General features: G+C 36.2%; 1 non-coding gene across 1 annotated transcript; it reads left to right on the forward strand.

Annotated features, from left to right (window-relative positions):
* The first annotated feature begins 13,364 nt into the window (after positions 1 to 13,364).
* Positions 13,365 to 13,472, forward strand: LOC144455259 (U6 spliceosomal RNA). Its single transcript, XR_013483977.1, has one exon. It is a non-coding gene; the product is annotated as a U6 spliceosomal RNA (small nuclear RNA).
* Positions 13,473 to 20,436: the final 6,964 nt, after the last annotated feature.

Genomic DNA, 20,436 nt, shown 5'->3' on the forward strand with positions numbered 1-20,436 from the left:
ATTAAGAGCCTACTAGGTGCAAGACATTTTAATACCTGCTGAGGATGCTGAGACAAAATGAAAAACAGTCCCTGAATGTTTTCAGGGACTGGACAGCATATACTTTACATGCAAGGTATGAAAATATATTGAATCATCCTGAATTTTATTGGTGCATGTGCTTTCTTCATACCCTCCTGATTTCTTATGGGTTAAGTATTTCAAAAGTTAACCTTTTGAAATAATCCTTTACACATTAAGCTGAGTCAGTACTTTGAAAACAGATATATAAACAGTCACTAGACCCATATGTAAAATCTTTCTGACTCTGCCAAGGCTTCTGTACTGCTCATGTAATTACACCTCTAGAATCCACATTCAAACCATGATGAGAATGACATTAGCAGCAACACCTACATATTTGTAATCTACTGAGCTCCTTAGATATGCTTGTGATCTTATCAGGTATGACTCCCCCCATTCAGCTCAGTGCTTCCATAAACCTTCTCAGCCTGTATAATTCTTGTTCGTGGCCTTCCATTAATACTATATGTTGTTGTTATTGTTCATCCTTCATTTTCAAAGAGGACCAAAGACATCACAAGTGATGTTTTGACTTGCGCATGAATTGGATTTAAGTGAGGCAGAGTTGCACAAAGCCATCAGCCTCACTCTCTCTTTCTGAGTCATTGAAGTCCAGTGGCAGGGCAAAAGGCAAGACAACTGGTGATGGGCCGGGTTGCAGCAGCTGTATAAATGATCTTCCCAACATACTAGAAGTCCTCCTCTGGCTCATTTAACATCTTGAAAGTTACAACAGAACCCCCAGACTTCCCACATAAAATGGGGTGGGAGAATTATTCAATGAATATAGTAACAAACTGATTTTAATATGTATGTGGAGACTGGGGAAAACACTTCAATTTAAATATTTCTGTTAAAAAAATTGGCATATAAACTATAAGTAACTGGCATAAATCTGCAATCTCAAGTCACTCTCAAATGAATAAGAGGTCAGAGGATAAGATTTTCCAGAGAAGGAATGAAAGCTGTCATCAACCATCTAAATAAAATAGATGACAATTGCACACATGCAATTAAAACATCTCTGAGAAGCCATACCATCCCTATCAATTGGCAAAACTGGTTAATGATCAAATGATATTGAATGGACAATGGGAAACAGACATACTATTTCACTGTTGACAGAGCTGTGAATCAGTCAAGCCATTTAAAAAATTATTTGGGATTAGTAAGCTTTTTTTAATATACCCTTTAGCCTAGCAATCCCACTATTTGGTCTATGCACCAAAAAGGTTATTGATAGCAAGAAAAGATAAGATCATAACTTTACATCTGGAAGTGTCTTTATAAATCATCAACTCCAATTCCTTTATTTTATAATGAGGAAACTGAGGTATAACTAGAAAGTGACTTGTCCAGGGTCACATAGTAAAGATCTGAGATGACATTTGAAGCCAGATCTTCTAGACTCTTAGTCCAATGCTCTTTCCACTCCAGCACCACTAATCTACTTGGACATGTATCTACAACAGCACTCTTTGTATTGGTGCAGAACAATATGATTTAGATAAAATGGGCTGGACTTGGAATCAGGAAGACATCATTTACTAGCTTGTAACTATGGGCAAGATTTTTAACTTCTCTGGGCCTCAGGCAGCTCTCTAGGACTATCAGTATTGAATGGCAAGAACTCCCAAACTGGGACTTTCCATGCCTATGAAATTATAGGCCCTTGAGACCTGACTATTTGTAATATTAAAAGGTGAAAACAAGCTGTGTTCTCAGTGGGATAATGGCTGAATTGTAGAAGATGAATAGCATTGTTCCTTAAGGAGCCACAAATTTGAAAAATTCAAAGAAATAGGAGAAGACTTGAATGTAAGTAATGCAGAATAAGGAAAGCAGAGCCAAAAGGACAATATGCACAGTGGCTTTTACTATGGAAATCAACAGAAATTTCTACCAAGGTAAAACTCAGATCAGGGGCAGCTAGTTGACACAGTGGATAGAGCACTGGCCCTGGAGTCAGGAGGACCTGGGTTCAAATCTGGCCTCAGACACATAACACTCACTAGCTGTGTGACTCTGGGCAAGTCACTTAACCCCAATTGCCTCACCAAAACAAAACAAAACAAAAAAACCTCAGATCAAATGCAATTGACTACTTTCATACCCCTTTATAACTAATAGTTAAAATGTGAAGTCGCACATATTATCCATCACAGCCATTCTCTAATGCTATTTGACTTAACTGTTTTCAGAGAATATGCTTCGTGGGTGGTTTGCTTTTCAGTTTGTTCAGGTTTGCTTTCTTTGTCAAGACAAAATCTATCAATCATTCAATAACTAAATGAGTGTGTATGAGTGAGAGTATATAAAATGCCACTAGATGAAGAACTGGTACCTGCTAGCATTTCTTTTGCCTATACCATAGTGCAGTAAGCTAGTGCTGGTTTCTTTTTAGATAATTCAGGTGCGTACAGGGAAAAAAAATCGATTTCTCACACTAACTGATGCTATTGTCTTGCTGAATACAGAAATTTACAAGCTGTATTTAGTGGGAAAAAATAGGGAAATAGCCAAATTTGGAGAACTGTATTATTTTTTTATTAGTAAAAAAGCAAACTCGACCCCATTTGGAATTTTCTTGGCAAAGATACTGGAGTGGTTTGCCATTTCCTTCGTCAGATCATTTTACTGATGAGGAAAATGAAGCAAACCATATTAAGTGATTTGCTCAGTGTCACAAAGCTAGTAATTGTCTGAGGCTAGATTTGAACTCAGGTCTTCCTGAGTCTAGGCCTGGCACTATATCAAACTCATGAACATGAGTCTTCCTGATTCTAAGCCCAGTGGCCTATCCACCATGTCAGCTAGCTGTTCTGGAGTCAGAAGGACCTGAATTTAAATCTGGCTTCAGACACTTGCAAGCTATGTGACCCTGGGCAAGTCACTTAACCCTGTTTGCCTCAGTTTTCTCATCTGTAAAATCAGCTTGGAGAAAGAAATGGCAAACCACTCCACTATCTTTGCAAAGAAAGCCCCAAATGAGGTCACTAAGTACTTGACACAACTAAAGCAACTGAACAATAGCGTTTGAACCTAAGTCTTCTGAACTCCAAGTCTAGAAATCTACTACATCATTTCATCTCCTAGCTCTGGGCATTTTCTTTTGTTTCCCCCATGCCTAAATTATTCTTCTTGGTCATCTCTATCTCCTGACTTCCCTGACTTCCTTCAAAACCTAGCGATCAGAAGTTTTGCTTAAACCTGAAAATCACTTTCCAACTAATAATATTGACAGAAGCAGATAGATATAATCCTAGCCTCATATTCCATCTCTCTGAGAAGAGCAGAATGCTCAAGCTTCTGACCCCAACTCCCTGCTTCCCCTCTTGGAAGGAATTCAAATCTCTCTTTGAGAAGGGTGAGGGGAGAAGAGGCTAGAGCAATCTATTCTGCATCCTTTCAAATCACATAACAATGCCCCCATGCTACACTACTAAGAAATAGGCTGATTTGTATTTCATCACCCCTCCCCACTAGTTGATACGTTTATGAGCTGCAAAACTACTAAAATATTTTTGATAGAGAGAGAAGGAGAATGAAAAAAAAGTCTGAGTAATCTAGCTCCACAACAAATGAATTTGGGGGGATCCGACCTGAGATTTTCAGGTTGTAGGGAACTTCTTGTGTGGAATCTCCTTCAACCAATGCAGATAGGAAATTCATCTATAATCTAGAAATTTAGATAGTAGACTGGAGCACTGAGTAGTTAACTTACTTCCCGATGACAACTTAAACCTTGGTCTTTCTGAATCTAAGATCAGCCCTCTCTCTACTATGCCATGCTTTCTCTTACATACTGATAAAACATTTAATAACACTTTTCTTTTTTAAATAATTTTCCTTCGTGTGAACATAACGATCAACAAATATGCATTTCAACAGAGAAAGAACAAGAAGGAGATTAGGATAAAAAAATTGAATTGCTGTTGTATAAAATGTGTATCTTTTAACATGGAAGTAACCAAACTGCTTCATTTGTTCATGTTCCCTTCTGTTTTTTTTTTCTTTCCTTCTGCACATTAAAAATGTTTTCTATGTGAAATGTTTTATTGATGTACTTTTTTTTTTGTATATCAATCACTGCCCACTAATTGACCACCCCTACCCAAGTGGAAACCCTCCCTTGTAACATGTATCTAGCCCAGCAAAACAAATCAGTGCCTTGGTCAGGTCTGAGACTATATAGATATAGATTTATATAGATATCATTCTACATTTCTAATCTATTATCTCTCTGTCAAGAGGTAGGAGATAAGTTTTATCATTGGTCTTTTGAAATCACTATTATTTGCTGCTTTATCAGAGTTCTGAAGAACATAAAAAATTATGAATATGATGGCTTCAGAGAATACCATAGAGAGCTACTATGGGAAGAGAGAAGACTGGTGTCTGTCTTCAGAGGAAGATAGTGAAGGAAAGAAAATCTTTCTACCCTAAGAGTAATGTCAAATGGTCACCTGTCCAAAAAGAATTTATAGAAGAACTTTAAAAAGACTTAAAAAGTCAAGTGAGAGAGATAGAGGAAAAAAAATAAGAACAATCCATGAAAAACAGGAAGATGATTATGAAAAGAAAGTCAACCAATTAGAAAAGGAGATCCAGAATTTTAAGGAAGAAAATGACACCTTGAAAATTAGAATTGGGAAGGCAAAGCCATCAAAGTTATAAGAAATCAAGAAATAATTAAATAAAATCTAAAGAATGAAAAAATAGAAGAGAAAGTGAAACATCTTATAAGGAAAACAACATATCTAGAGAATAGATCAAGAAGAGAAAACATAAAAATAAACAGACTACCTGAAAGCCATGATCAAAAAAATAATCTTGATACAATAATACAAGAAATATTTTTTTAATTGTCCTGAAGTGTTAGAATAAGGGGGGAAAGTAGAAATAGAAAAAAAAATTGTTGATCACTACTTGAAAGATATCCTATGAGGAAAACTTATAGGAATATTTTAGTCAAATTCTGAAGCCCCCAGCTCAAGAATAAAATATTAAGAGCAACAAGAAGAAAAAAACAATTTATATATAATGGTGCCACAATTAGAATCACACAAGACCTAGCAATGGAGACACTAAAGAACAGCAAGTGTTGGAACACTATATATGGAGGAGCAAAAGAGTGGGGGTTATAGCCTAAAATATCATTCCCAGCAAAGTTAAGCATAATCATGAATGAAAAAAAAATGGACATTTGGTAAACTGTCAGACATTAAGGACCTTGTTAAAAAAAAAAAACCTGAACTTAATAGAAGATTTGACATACAGGACCCAAGAGAAAAACATAAGGCACATACCAAAGACTGATTATAAAGGATTCAATAAGGACAGACTATTTACCTTTTATGTATGTAAAATGTAAAACATACGTCTAAGATTGTCATTAGCAATTGGATAGCTTGTAAGAAAGATTGGGATAGACCTGAGTATGACATGACTTTGAAAAAGTAAAACCATCTAGGAACAGTTAGAAAGAGTAATTATCTTATACAATGAGGTGTGAGAGGAAAAACTGACACAGAGGAATTAGATGGGGGAAGAGGGTTGGTAGTTCTACTAACCTACTTTCATTGGGAATAAGTTCAAGAGGGAACAATACATATATATCCAGAAGAGTATAAAAGTCTTCTAAATTCAGAAGAAATAAAACATTTAGGAGATGGAGGGAGGATAAGGGAAGGATCTCTAGAGGGGAGAGTGAAGGAATAGATTAAAAGGGGTGTATAGAAGGGTTTGAGATGAATGAGAATGGGAGGAAAAGGGAGGGATCTTTAGAGGGGAGGGTGAGGGAATAGGTCAAAGGCAAGTATAGAAGGGTGTTTGGATTTACAGGAATGGGAGGATAGGAGGGAGGGTAGGTTAAGTAATAGGAGGCAAGGTAGTAGGGAGAAATAAACTAGAGGAGTCAAGAGGCATAGGAAATAAGAGATACACACAAACATAAAAACAAAGATCAGGTGTAGAATTTGTCAGGGAAAATATATGTATATGTAGATATGTATGTAGGTATGTATATAAGTGTGCATGTATGTGTACATATGCATATGTGTATGTATATATCTATATATAAATTTAGCCACACTTAATTGTAGTCTTGGGGTGTGGGGAAAGGGGAAAAAAGAACAAAGTAAAAAATGCACAGAAGAAAACAAAAGAAAACAAAGATGGACAGCTCTCAACACAACATGTAGTGTTTATCGTACAGGCTTTCTTGAAATGAAACTTTGCTGTATATTTTTAATCTTCCCTTATGTTTTGCTGTGCACATGACATGCTTTTTTTTCTTTTCTCACTTTGTATTTAAGTTTTAATATTTAAGTTTATGATATGTTTCCTTTTCTTTTTTTCCATTCTGCATTTGAGTCTAAAGTTAAAAAAAAGAAAAAAGTTCTCTTTCTTTTTCTTTTTTTTGACATAAGGTTTTCACTAATTGGGTATGGGAATTAAGAAGGATATATTTGGAAATTATGTCAATGTGAATGTAAAAGCTATTGATATTTTTAAAATACAAAATATGGATTCTGAATAAATAAATGCAGCCTTCAAATGCAACATATTGATGATGATAATTATTTATTTACTTTCCATTTTCACCATTGCCAGAAGGGTAAGGAATTAGGAAGTTTACTAAAAACATCAGGAAGAATTTCCTGCCAGCCAGGATTAAAGGCATAGGGAGTTGTTTCCCTCAGAAAAAAATTTTAATAAGTCAGTAAAATACCTTCTGATTTTTTTTTAGCATTCCTCCACCCTATCTCACCCAAACCGCAAGTGCAGGAGCGCCTGACTGGCCTGATCCCATTCTGAGCAGCTTGGGAAGTTTGACTTGTTCCATTTCCAGTTAAGGTCAATTCTCTCCTTCCTGTGCAACCTGGTAGCCCTGACCTCCCAAGAGTTCATGATATTAAAGACAAATTCTAAGTTTGGACACCATACTGGCCTAGTGCACTGCAGCCCAGAATTCCTGAGATGAAAAGACCTACCAGCCTCAACCTCCCATAGCAGATATTACAGGCAATCCCCAGGACAACTGGGTACCTTCTGATTTCAAAGCCTTTCTAACTGCAGGCCAGTAATAGAATCACTAAATAATTGATAGAGTCACTAAATCAACACTAAACCAAACATAAATTAAATCATCAGTGTGTTATCCTTGGATTCATTTTTTTATTTTTTTCCTCCCAGCAATATTGATGGAGTGCACTAAAACATCCATTCTTTCATACCAGTGCCCTTATGACAGGACACATATTTAGAAGATTATTTCTTAACCTTACATATATAGTGATCAATATAGATCGATGGTAGAAGACTCCCATCTGTGGAAGGACTGGATACATACCTGAAGCCTCAGCAGAATGATAATCCAACTAACCAAGCTAAGCTAGGCAACTGCAGACTATAATCTATGAAGTTCTATATGAGTAGGTGAATATGTTAAGTCATTTTGAAAATGTACTCCTTTGTGTTATATAGCCTGTTTTCCAGGTTCCAATTTCATCTTGTGTGAAATAAAAATGAGAGGGGCCAGTTTCTTTAAATTACAAGCAATAACTTGCACTGGGAACTGAGGGAAAGTATCTCTTACCTGTCTATGGCTTTTTCTCTCTAACTCTTAAACAGATATCTAGCAATACTTACAGCACCTCTCCCCCATCCCCACTTTCCAAGTTGAACAATCTTAGCCAGCTCAGAAATCCATCTTTTTCTTCTTTTTTAATCAAAATAACCAAAGCAATAACTATAAGTATATTTAATGGACTCTCTTCACGCACATTCTCATCATCCACAATTAACTTTTTCTTTAAAAAATGTGGTCAAATGAAAGCATTCTCTTTTGCTAAGTTGATGCTATTTATTTTATAAGATGAAATTCAGTAAAAACAGATCTCAGCACAGACATGTTTATCCCAGATATCCTTGTGTCCTAATTTGAGCTGATAGCAGTGGTGAAAAGTGATAATAAATGCAGGAGTCAGGGGAAGGAAGAACTGCTTTCTTTTAGGGAACTGTCAAAAATATAAGAATGGTAAATGAGGTAACAAGGGAACCACATTAATAAAGGGGTAAATGTTAGGAAACTCAGAAGACTATGTCACATTATCCTTATTTGTAAAAAGCAGCCTCTGACTATTTTCTGATTGACAAAATGCTTACACAAAGGGATGAGTGTTGACGTGAGCAAAGGAAATGAAACCCAAGGAAATACAAGAGATTGGAGAGACAGGAGGACAGCTGTACTGTGTGCCAGGAAATGAAGGAGTGGTACGTTTGAATGAGCCGCATGTCAAATCTGTGAGAGGTTAAATGTCATTCACACTGTGATAAATAAAGTTAAAATAGCATCCACCAAAGAAATGAAGCTGAATGTTCAAGACATGTAGAGAATTAACCATGCTAGAGCTAGGGAATTGACGCTCAGGTGTTCAGTCTTAGGGGAGGAGAAAGGGACAGCAGATGAAAGGAGAGAGATTCCTGTGGCATGGGGATTTGTCCTGTGACATTTTGGTTCAGTCAAAGGGCTGCACTTGAGGACCTAGAGGACCACATGTGGCCTCAAGGCTACAGGTTCCCCACCCCTGTTCTAGACAGAAGAGGTATTACTCTGCCTTATATGAAAATAAAAACATTGTTAGTTTCAATTTAAAAACATTAGTAGAAGTTGAATGAAGTAGAAAGTGTATTTGTGTAAAAGGTATAGTGAAATAAATATGTATAGTGGAAGCAATTTGGATTTGGTTGAAGTTAAAAAGATATGGGCTCAAGTCATATTCTACTCTATACTGGTTGTATGACCTTGGGCAAGTCACTTGACCTCCTTATCTTCAGTTTCTTAATCAGTAAAATGGGCAGACTAAAACTTATGGTACCTACCTCACAAGATTGTTGTATCAAATAAGAAGGTATCTTAGAGCCAATTTAAATGTAATCTGTTGTTAACACTAGTATTCCAGAAATTCTGCTAAGATGAATGATTGTAAAGTTAAGTGCAAAGGTAGAAATAAGGTACTACTTTGAAACAATACAAATCAAATTGTTAATGATTATTTAGGGAGGTGTTATATAGTAGATAGAAAACTAGGATTCAAATCTCCTTGAAGATTTTTACTAGCTGTGCCATCTTGGGCAAATTACTTAATCTTTCAAAACCTCAGATAATCCCTAAGGCTTCCCTAGTTAACTATAGGTATTTCAGACAGTTGGTGGATTCTCACCCCTATGAGTTCCCCCTCCAGTTTTCACTGACTTAACATGAACTATTCCTCTGTTCAGGTTGGCTGCTTGAGGTAATTAGAAGGAAACTAAGCCTGACACTTGTCTTCATTTTCCAGATCTCTAACTTGTGTCCTTAGACAACTCACTGACTTATGTTTTGTAAATCAGAAAGAGATGCTTATGACTCCATTAGCCAAACTGGGTCACTCTATTGCTTGAGTAGTTAACAACTATGGACAATACCAAATACCTCGGGGAAATCCTCCAAGTGAATAATATCATAAATGATTGGTTTGCCTTGTGTTGTTTCCAGGATAATGTATTAAATTGAAGGCAGTGAACTCAAACTGGTTTGTAATAGCTCTGAGGAATAAATCACAGCATCATTTAATCCTCGGTAACAGAAATTAATAGGACTGGTAATAGAGGAAATAGTAAATTGAAGAGTAGCTTTAGGGAAAGTCTGACTCCAGTGGAAAAATGTAGTGATCAAAAAAGGATGAAGTTCACCAAATGAGATCAGATGAATATATAAGAATATGTAGAAAGCTATTGTGTAGGGGAAAGAGCATTATGGCATCAAAAGACCTGGGTTCAAATTCCTGTCTGCAACTTGACAGCTCTGTCACACAAAAGCAAATTATTTAACTTGTGAATACTTTAGTTTCCCCAACTATTAAGGAGACTAAGATATTTATATCACTGATCTCACAGTTATAACAAGAAAATTGCTTTGTTAAGCTCAAAGTTCTATATATAAATTTGACCTGCTACTACTGCTAAGGTTAAGGACACTGACCTCTTAGAGTTGTTATGAGGATTAAATAAATCCCTGAATATAAAGTACTTTGTTAGAAGGTCACCTATTATTACAGGCAGAGACCAACTTATAAATGTAATTTGAATGTAAGAGAATGTAAGCATATAATTTCCTTGAAGGTAGGTACTATTATATCTATCTATCTTATGGATACATTTATACTTAGAGCTAGAAATTCAAAAGTAATATGTATACACATATACATATATGTATATGAAAGATTAATTATTTAAGACTTGCTAGTTTAGTACACAGAGTGCTAGACCCAGAGTCAGTAAGACCTGAGTTCAAATATGATCTCAGACACTTACTAGCTGTGTGACCTTGGGTAAGTTACTTAACTTCTGTTTATCTCCATTTCTTCATCTGTAAAATAGAGATAATAACACTTACGTCCCACGGTTATTCTGAGAATAAAAGGAAATACTTACAAAGCACTTTGCAAACCTTAAAGTATTAAGTAAGTGCCAACAATTGTCATTATCATTATTATATAGTCTCTGAACAACATACATATATAATATATATGTATATCACATATACATATATATTACTTGAGGAAGAAAGGAAGAAAAATAGCTTTGGAGGACCATTTGTATACACACCCATGCAAACACACAGGTATTCCAAAAGTCCTAGTTCAGTTTCAGAATTTAATAACTTCAAAAGTATAGGTGCTACAAAGTTACAAACATATGAAAAGTAAATTATTTAAATATGAGTGACATATGAAATGTAAATTATTTAAAATTTTAAAATATTGCTATGATTTTTATTAATTTTCAACATAACCATCATATTCTGTGTGTGTATGATTCTTGAATTTTCTAAAAACTTTCATCAGCTTCTGTGTAGTGTCTGAAAGGATTGCATTTTAATCATAACCTTAAGATGATCCAAAGAATGAGGTTTTGATGTGTACGTGACAGCTTTGACATTATCCCTCAAGAAAAAAAATCTAACGGAGATAGATCAGGCGACCGAGGAGGCCAAGCAAGAGGACTTGCCATGCCAATCCACTAATTTGAGAAAGTATCATCCAGAAACAAATGCATAATGCTCTATAAGTGTCTTGTCTCAGTAAAATTAAAAAATACAATTTATTATTAAAATTGATAAAACTAAATATGTTTACATTAAGCTTAAATAAAGTTTCAAAAACATTTTAAGTTTGGAGCATTTATGCTTCTGGAGTTATTAAAGCTTAGAACTGCACTGAGCCTTTTGGGGACACTGCATGTATGTATATGTGAATGTGTGCACACATAGTCTTTGAATCCCTAGTTCTAAGTACAAGTGCCTGGACCATAGTCATAATTTAAAAATGTTTATTGAATAAATAAAATGGCTCATGTTTACAAATAGTCCTCTGGAGCTATTCATCCTAGCCCAGTTATCTTTCTTCCTCAACTCAGAATAGCTATATAGTTTCCCTTTTTATGCAAATATAGAAGTACTTTCTCCCAGACAAATTTAGAATTAACAAGTACTTAGGAAGAATCAGTACTCCCAGTCAAAACTTAGACCCTTCTTCCTGAGGACTAGTTCTCAGTTTTTTCCACATGGATGAAAAAGATGTAAGAACTGGAACCTGGAATTCACAGAAGAAAGGAATGTTGAAACCAGGGCAAAGGCTCAACATCTTGGATCTGGAAAAGACTTCAGAGGTCACCTAGTCCAACTCTTATTCACTGATTAGTAAACTGAAGCTCAAGGAGATTAAATGATTTCTCCTTGGTCACATAGATATTTCTCACAGAAAGAAGGCTAAAACCTATAATTAGGCATGGGAAGAAATAGCTCTATTAGCATGCTATATTGATCAATTATGATTTACAAGGCCATTTGATGTTGGCTTAGGAAACTATCAATTATGACATTGTCTTAATCGGGAAATGGATCCAAAAAGATACTTAAAATTAAAAAAAAAAACACTTTCCATTCATAACTACTGATCCTGCTTGAAATTAATTAAATTTAGGGAATTTAATAAGGATTGTATAAATGAGACACAAAAGAGAAATGAAAACAAAAAAGGATATTGTTTATCCTATACTTGGAATTCTATGTGAAACCAGTCAAGGTAAATGATTAATGTGGGGTCTGGAGAAATGGACAGTGTACTGAAGCAGATAATCACAGATATGGATTTCCTTGTCTCCGTTTTCTGTTCGACAAGTGAGACATACCATCTCAACATAAGAATCTTTTCCGTGCACAGACTGTCAAATCCTCCTGGTTTTTCCTTTGGTCCATCTTTACAGTAAGGCCATAAATAGTGGTGACAAGCCATGGCTGTGCTTTAGTTTTACTCCACTAAGTTTTGGACAGATCTTTCTACTGCCTGATAAAGATAGAGCACAATGAGAAGAAGAAAATGGCAACAACTGGAATTTTAAGAAAAAAGGCATTTTCAGCTTTTAGAGCCCAGTTACTGACTGAGAACAGTGACTCAGAAAGATAAATGGGAATTGGCATTTGGTTTAGGAGGCAAAGCTACCATCCTAATTTCTTAAGTTCTTTCTCCTACAGACTTTGCAGATATCCTCAGAGCATAGATTGGGAAGATTTAGTACTTCATCTTGGAATTTTATATTTCTCTCATATGTTTGTAATTGTTCACTAGATGTATTTGCACATGTCTCAGTATTGAAACAGATTTTAAACTCCTTGAGGCAAAAATTGTATCTTACTGATCTTTAAATCTTCCCTAGCATCTAGAATGGTGTTTCCCATGTATTAGGCACGTAAGAAATGATGAGTAAAATGAATGATTTACAAACTTCTAATGCCCAGTTCAGTCCTTAATTTGATTAAAGCTAACATCATCACCGGGGAAAAACAGACAGTTCAATGTGCCAAAGAAAAAGAATGATTGACTTCTTGGGGAAAAATAGATTCTAGGATGTAACAAGTTGAAATCTTCACACAAAACCATCATTTATTCATCCAACTTTTGTCTTCACCATGAATTCCCACTAGCATTTTGCTACATCACCAAGCATTGCCAATTATTTCAATGAGTGTCATGAAATAACAGATTGGTAATTGGTATATAGCTAAACAAATTGTAATACACTCATGTAATGAAAAATTACTGCACTTCAAGAAACAATGAATATGATAAATTCAAAGAAACTTGGTAAGACATATATGAACTGATGTAGAATGAAGCAGACAGAACCAAGAAAACAATTTACACATTGATGCCAACAATGTAATTGGAAAGAAAAACAATAAGAGAAATTGAATGGTGCTTACTTTTGGTAGCACTTATACTAAAATTGTAATGATACAGTGAAGATTAGCATGGCCCTTGCTCAAGAATGGCATGCAAATTCATGAAGCATTCCATGTTTTTAGTGACTGAAGAGGGTCCCTCCAGCTTTCTTCCTCTACCAAATGACAAAATAAATTTCCTTCTTAAAAAAAAAAAGAAAGAAAGAAATGTGTAATTATCGTGACAAATCTTAGCCCTGGAGAAGAGTTGAGAAAATACATATCTTTCTCTGCTTTGCAGAAGAGAGTGGATATGGGTATGAAACATTAAATATACTATCAGACAGACTTGATATGTTGGCTGATTTTGCTAAACTCCACCCCCCTTTTTTAATTTTTTGATCTGTGTTTCAAGGAATGGCTCGTGCAGTACAAGATGGAAAAGGAATATATTCAGAAACAAAAAGTATTAATAAAAATATTATTTCAAAACAAAACTTATTTTAAAAATATGCTATGAGGGCACTTGGGAAATCTGTTTAGGAGTCCTGGAGGGGTAAAATTGAAAAATATTATGGACTTAAACAATGACAAGCTGTTGGAATTTCAAAAAGCTTGAGAATCACTTGTCTATATGCATGGTGGCTGATAAGTCACAGAATTATTTAGCTGTAATTTTTGCTCAAACTGATTAGCCAAAGTCTGTCTCTATGGCAATAGAACAAGCTGGGAGTTGAAAGTTTTTGTTGCTCTAAATATGTAAACCATCTAACAGGTCATAGGTAATAGGTTCTACCAAATATCCTGGTTACAAGGGTCCTATAAATAGTCTGACCTACTAGATTTACTTTGGATACAGCAACATTTTTTCTCTCACTCCCATGCCCTTGCATAGATGAATTCCCATCTAGAATATATACTCCCTCTTTATTTCTGCCTCTTAGAATAGTGAGTTTCCTTCATATCACAGCTTGCTCATCACCTCTACCTCCTTATTCAAGCCTTTTTCTGATCTCCTTCAGTTGTTAGATCTATCTCCCTCTTGCAGTGAGACTTTATGACAATATGTTATATTTACTTCTCTTTACAGATACATAGAACATAAGCTGCTTCAGTAGCAGTGTGACAGAATTCTGCACTTGGAGTCAGGGAGACCTGGGTTTGAGTCCTGCCTCATCACTTATTAGCTCAGTGACCCTAGACAAGTCACTTAACTCATTTCAGTTTCTCCATCTGTAAAATGAGATTTTATTCTGAGTATGAAATAAGATGATATGTGTAAAGCACTTTGCAAACTTTAAAGCGTAGCTCCAGTCTCAAAGCCTATTGGCACGAGACTTTTTCCTCATTGGTGAAAATGAATGCCTTATCCTGTGTGAGAGGCAGGGTAGAGATGATGATAACAGGAAAGAAGAGAGTTTTTCAGCTTTCTTCAGAACTTCTTGAAGTTCAAGACTCTTCTTCAACTTGTCTTCAAGTCACTTCATATTCTGAACTTACTTTAGACATTTCTTGTTTTGAGCTTCAAGAGGGAAGCTGGAACAGGCCAACCTCACTTCAGGTTGCTAAGTAAAAATACTCTACGAATACATGAGATGAATTAGGAGTCTCCATCGTGTCCCTATCCCCAGCTTGCTACAATTCAAAGAACGTCCCCTTGGGTGAGATCTAGGTTTCCCTCCGTGGTTGAACTGAGTTATCTTGTTCTCAGTGGGAGAGGTCCTCCACTCTTCATTGTCTGGTAGACATTCTGATATGTATGCTTTCTCTGATTTCTGTTTTGCTATTGCTTTAGATAAATATTTTTATTAGGTAAGTCTATGAGTATTCATGGTGGAATTGATATTTGTTGCAAAAGGGGGTAAGCCTTGGAATAAAGCTTGGGATTCTGTTCCACACCCCCTCCCCAATAATGAAAGAGCAATCAGAACTTAGTTTAAATTTGATCATATCCCCTAGACTAACAACATTTAAGGGAGAAGTCAGATATAATTCTAACTTGGTGCCCTTTCTCTGAGGAGAGCAAAGTGGCTGCCTCCAGCCCCAACTTCCTGCTTCTCCTCCTGGTAAAAATTAACATCTCTTTTGAAGGGTTGGATGAGAAGATGTCTATTCTGCCTTCCTTCAAACCACAGAATCACACCCCTATGCTACATATGAGGGATAGCTCTTGCAATATATGCGGTCTCACCATAAGTGGCCCTCACTACATAGCGAGACCAGTCCCTGACCACAAAAGCGCTAAGTAAATATGAACTATATGGTCTCTAAGGGCAGGAGTTGTTTGTATGTTGTCTTTAGAGCCTCACATAGTGTCCTATTTTGCATTTGGGGTTTTGTAGTCCATGTTGTTGTTGTTGTTCAGTCATTCAGTTGGGTCTGACTCTTTGTGACCCCATGGATCATACTGTTTATAGGTTTTTCTTGGCAAAGATATTGGAGTAGTTTGCCATTTCCTTCTTCAGTGGATTAAGGCAAATAGAGGTGAAGTGACTTGCCCAGGGTCACACAGCTAGTTAGTGTCTGAGATCAGATTTGAACTCAGGTCTTCCTGACTCCAGGCCCGTCAGTCGATAGATACACTGAGCCACCTAGCTGCCTCATTTTTTTAGTCCATACACTAGTAGAGCTAACACTGTTGAGTAACATATAGTTTTAGAGAGTTTCCTGGGGGTTGTGTGACACAACAAATATGTATCTAAGGTGAGACTTGAACCTAAGATTTCTTCTCTACCCTCTACACCAGGTGTGGGTCACTTGCAGCCTGCCAAAGGATTTCCTCTACATTCAAAGGATGTTTTCCTCTACATTTGCTGTGGGCTGCACCAAAATCCTTTGGCAGCTGCAAGTGGCCCAAGGGCCATATACAGCCCCTAGGCCATAAGTTGTACAGGCTTGCTCTACATCATGCCACCCATCACCCCTGCACAAACTAAGTGCTTACATGTTTGAGTTTATTTGACTGGCATGTGTATATAACAACACAGCTTAAGTAATCAATCAAAGTTAAGTTTCAAATGGCCTTTTAAAATTATTGACTAGTTTATTGCTTAATATTAATATCTTCATGTCAGAGACATGAAATCAGACATGCTCACACCAAGAGATGCAATGTTCTTATTACAAAACCTAAAAAAACCACTATTCAACATAATTGTATTAAAGGAGCTATACAAACAAAACATTGTGGGCAAATCTTTTGTGTGTCTACAAAGCAGAAGATGAACTAGATATCACTGAATTAATCTAGCAAGTGCTAAATGATATAAATGAAAAGAAAGCAAAAAAGCAATGCATTTCATGGGGTATTTTTTTTTCTCCTCAGCACAAAGGTATTGTCCTAGCATACTATTCTGGGTAAGATATATAGATAAACACTTTTGAGTTTATACAATTGCATGGTAAAGAAGATTTTTGAGCATTTTAACTTACTGGGAAATTACTGTCATAAAAAATAAAACATAACAGTTGCGGTAATAGAGTCCGTAAAACATCTGGTGGTTCATCAAATCTTCAAAACAACAAGGCAAACTTTTTGCAACAATGAATTACATTATAGATGGCTGAAGGGTGGTGTTATAATGATTCTTAGGCTATGTGAAAGTCTCTTGCTTTCAACAAATATTTATTGGGTACCTCGATGAGCAAGATAACATGTTAGCTCTGTAATTTGACATAGCTGGAAAATTGATTGTCCTGCTTATATTCTGATTATATGGAGTGTAATTGGTACTCATTTCCTCTACTTTCTCACATCACACTCAAAGAATCCCAAAGTGTTATGGATTGAAGGGTCCTCAGAAGTAACATAGTCCAGAATCCAGCATCCTCATTGCAGGAATCTTCCTTAAAACATCTCTCAGAGGAAGCTTAATGTTCTGGAAAGGCTGTAGAATTAAAAAAAGAAAAGAAAACAGAACAAAAACTACGACTTCCCTTGTTAGTTCTGCCAATTCCTGCATAACTTCTCTAACTTTCAGTTTCCTTCTCTGTAAAATCAGGGGTTGAACCTGATGATTATTAATCTCCCTTCCAGTTCTATAAAGGCATCCAGCCTCTGCTTCAAAATCTCCTTTGACGTATATAGTTCAGCATCTCAAAAGGAGGACACTGGGGACAACTTTGATAAAATTTAGCATTAAAATTTTGACAAAAATCTTCCACTTTATGATTTCAATTCATTGTCTTCCTTCTTGAATTGCAGACTAAATATAATCCTTCCATCATAGTCATTTAAATATGTGAAGACTGAAATAACATCTCTTCCATCTTTTAAAAAAATTATTTTCCCCAATTACATGTAAAACAATTTTAGGATTTAAAAAAAAAATTGAGTTCCAAATTCTTTCCTTCCTTCCCCTCCCCCCTCATTGAGAAGGCAAGCAATTTGATATAGGTTGTACATTTACAGTCATGCAAAACATATGTCCATGTTAGTCATGTTGTGAAAGAAAATACAGACAAAAAAAAAAAGAAAAATAAAGAAAAAGTATGTGTCAATCTGCATTCAGACTCCATTAGTTCTTTGTCTGGAGGGGTGTACCATTTTTCATCAAAAGCACTTCAGAATTGTCTTGGATCATTGTATTGCTGAGAATAGCTAAATCATTCACAGTTGATCATCATACAATGTTGCTGTTTCTGTATAAAATTTTCTCCTGGTTCTGCTCTATTCACTTTGCATCAGTTCATGAAAGGCTTTCAAGGTTTTTCTGAGAGCCTCGTACTCATAATTTCTTGCAGCATAATAGTATTCCATCACAATCACATATAACAACTTGTTCAGCCATTCCCCAATTGATGGGTATCCCCTCAATTTCCAGTTTCCAGTTCCCCAATTCCTTGTCATAACTAAAAGAGCTGTTGTAAATATTTTTGTACACATAAGTCCTTTTCCTTTTTTTAATCTCTTTGGCATACAGACCTAGTAGGGGTATTGCTTGATCCAAGTGTATGTATGGTTTTATAGCCCTTTGGCCATAGTTCCAAATTGCTCTATAGAACTGTAGTATCAATACACTACTTCACCAACAGTATGTTAGTGTCAATATACCCACATTCCCTCCAACATTTGTCGCTTTCCTTTTCTGTCACATCAGCCAATCTGATAGGGCATGGAATGGTAGCTTAGAGTTGCTTTAATTTGCATTTTCCTAATCAATAGTGATTTAGAGCATTTTTTCATGTGACTATAGATATCTTGCATGATTCTAATCTTTCTTCCCAATTTTTCCTCTACCTCTCTTACTTGATTTTTAAAAAATTCTTATTGAACTCTTCCCTGGCCTGAGACCAATTCATAGTTTTCTTTGAGGCTTTGGATGCATCAGTTTTGACTTTGTTGTCTTCTTCTCAGTTTGTATTTTGATCTTCCCTGTCACAATGGTAACTTTCTATAGTCAGGATCTTTTTCTTCTGTTTACTCATTTTCCCAGTCTATTTCTTTAGTTTTAACTGTATGATCAAGTGGGACTCTGCTTCTGGAGTGGAGTGAGCATAATCCCAAGATGCAGGTCTTTTGTGCAGCTATTTTCAGAGATAATTCTGGCAACCAAAAGTTTCAGTTCTTCCAACATGCTATGATCTGGGAGAGGTGTGTTTACTGCTCTTCTACACTATGTACTGGTCTGTGGACAGCCACAAGCACTCTTTTCTCCTGTGAAACTGTGACCAAGGTCCCAGCTCCCCTGTGGTCCCAAGCTCTAGTATGCTGGTCCCTTGTCCTGGGACAAAACTGCAAGTGAAATTCAAGTTTGGGAAATGCACAAGAGTCCTGTGCCTGGTGCTAGCAAATGGACCCCTGTAATACCTTCTGACCAGTTATTAGACCCCTTTACTATCTGTGGGCTAAGAGGCCTGAAAACTGCTAGTGCTGTTACTGATTCAATCACCACCCCCAAGGCCTACTGCTGCTTGGCTGGGATATGGCCTGTGCTGGCAGAGCCTGCACTTACCTGTGCTCTACTCTCACACTGCTGAAACAGATCTTTCTAGTTGAATTTCTAATTTGTCTTGGGCTGGAAATTTTTTTCACTCTGCCCTTTTGTGTGTTCTGCTACTCCAGAATTTGCCTTGAGGCATTATTTAAAGTTGGTCAGATGGGTTTTGGGGAGAGTTCAGGTAAGTTCCTGCCTTTTCTCTGCCATCTTGGCTCTGCTCGCCATCTCGTCCATATTTTGATTTTTTTCCTCTCCTCAAGCTAAGCACCTATTTCTTTCAATCATATATTATGTGATATGGTTGTCAGATATTTCATCAGTTGTTATTATTCTTTGGATATACTCCAGATTGCTTTGTCCCTTTTAAAGTGAAGTACCTAGAACTAACCACAGTATATCATACATGGTATGAGCAGTGCAATGCACATAGACATAATTGCCTCTCTTGATCTGAATGGACACTATATTTCTACTAACAAAGCCTTAAATTGAATTGCCTTTTTGGCACTCAAGTCACATCATTACCTTATGCTGACCTTGTGTTCAGCTAAAGTTCCAGGTCTTTTTCATATGAACTATTGTCAAGCCAATGCTCTACTAGCTATACTTGTACATTTTATTTTTAACCTAAGTGTGAGAATTTATATTTATTTCTTATTCTCTTATATTAATTCCTGTTGAAATTTCATCTTATTCACCTTTGATTAGAATTCTGATCTATCAAGATTACCTGAGCCTCAATTCAATAAATAATAACATTGGTTATCCCTCCCAATCCTATATCATTTTTAAATTTCAGAAGCATGTCTTCTATGGTTTTATTTGAGCTGGTAAAAGTACATTTAAAATATTGACTAAGACAAGGTCAAGTGACTAGTGAACTTTTAACAAGCTGGAGAGACCTCATTCAAGGTTAACATTAGTCTAATATTTGTGTATGTTTCGCCATTCAATTCATTAAATACTCATCAAACTGTATCACCTTCTGGCCCGTATTTCTCCATCTTATTCACAAGGATATAATGAGAGATTTTGCCAAATGCCCTGCTGACACCAACATATAGTATTTATGCCTTTAAATCTAGCTAACTAATAATCCTGTCAAGAAAAGACATGAAGCAGGAGCCAAGATGGCGGAGTGAAAGTAGTGACTTGCTTGAGCTCTTC

This window comes from Phascolarctos cinereus, unplaced genomic scaffold (assembly GCF_003287225.1).
Source record: "Phascolarctos cinereus isolate Bilbo 61053 unplaced genomic scaffold, phaCin_HiC Scaffold_1;HRSCAF=81, whole genome shotgun sequence".
In the NCBI taxonomy this organism is placed as follows: Eukaryota; Metazoa; Chordata; class Mammalia; order Diprotodontia; family Phascolarctidae; genus Phascolarctos; species Phascolarctos cinereus.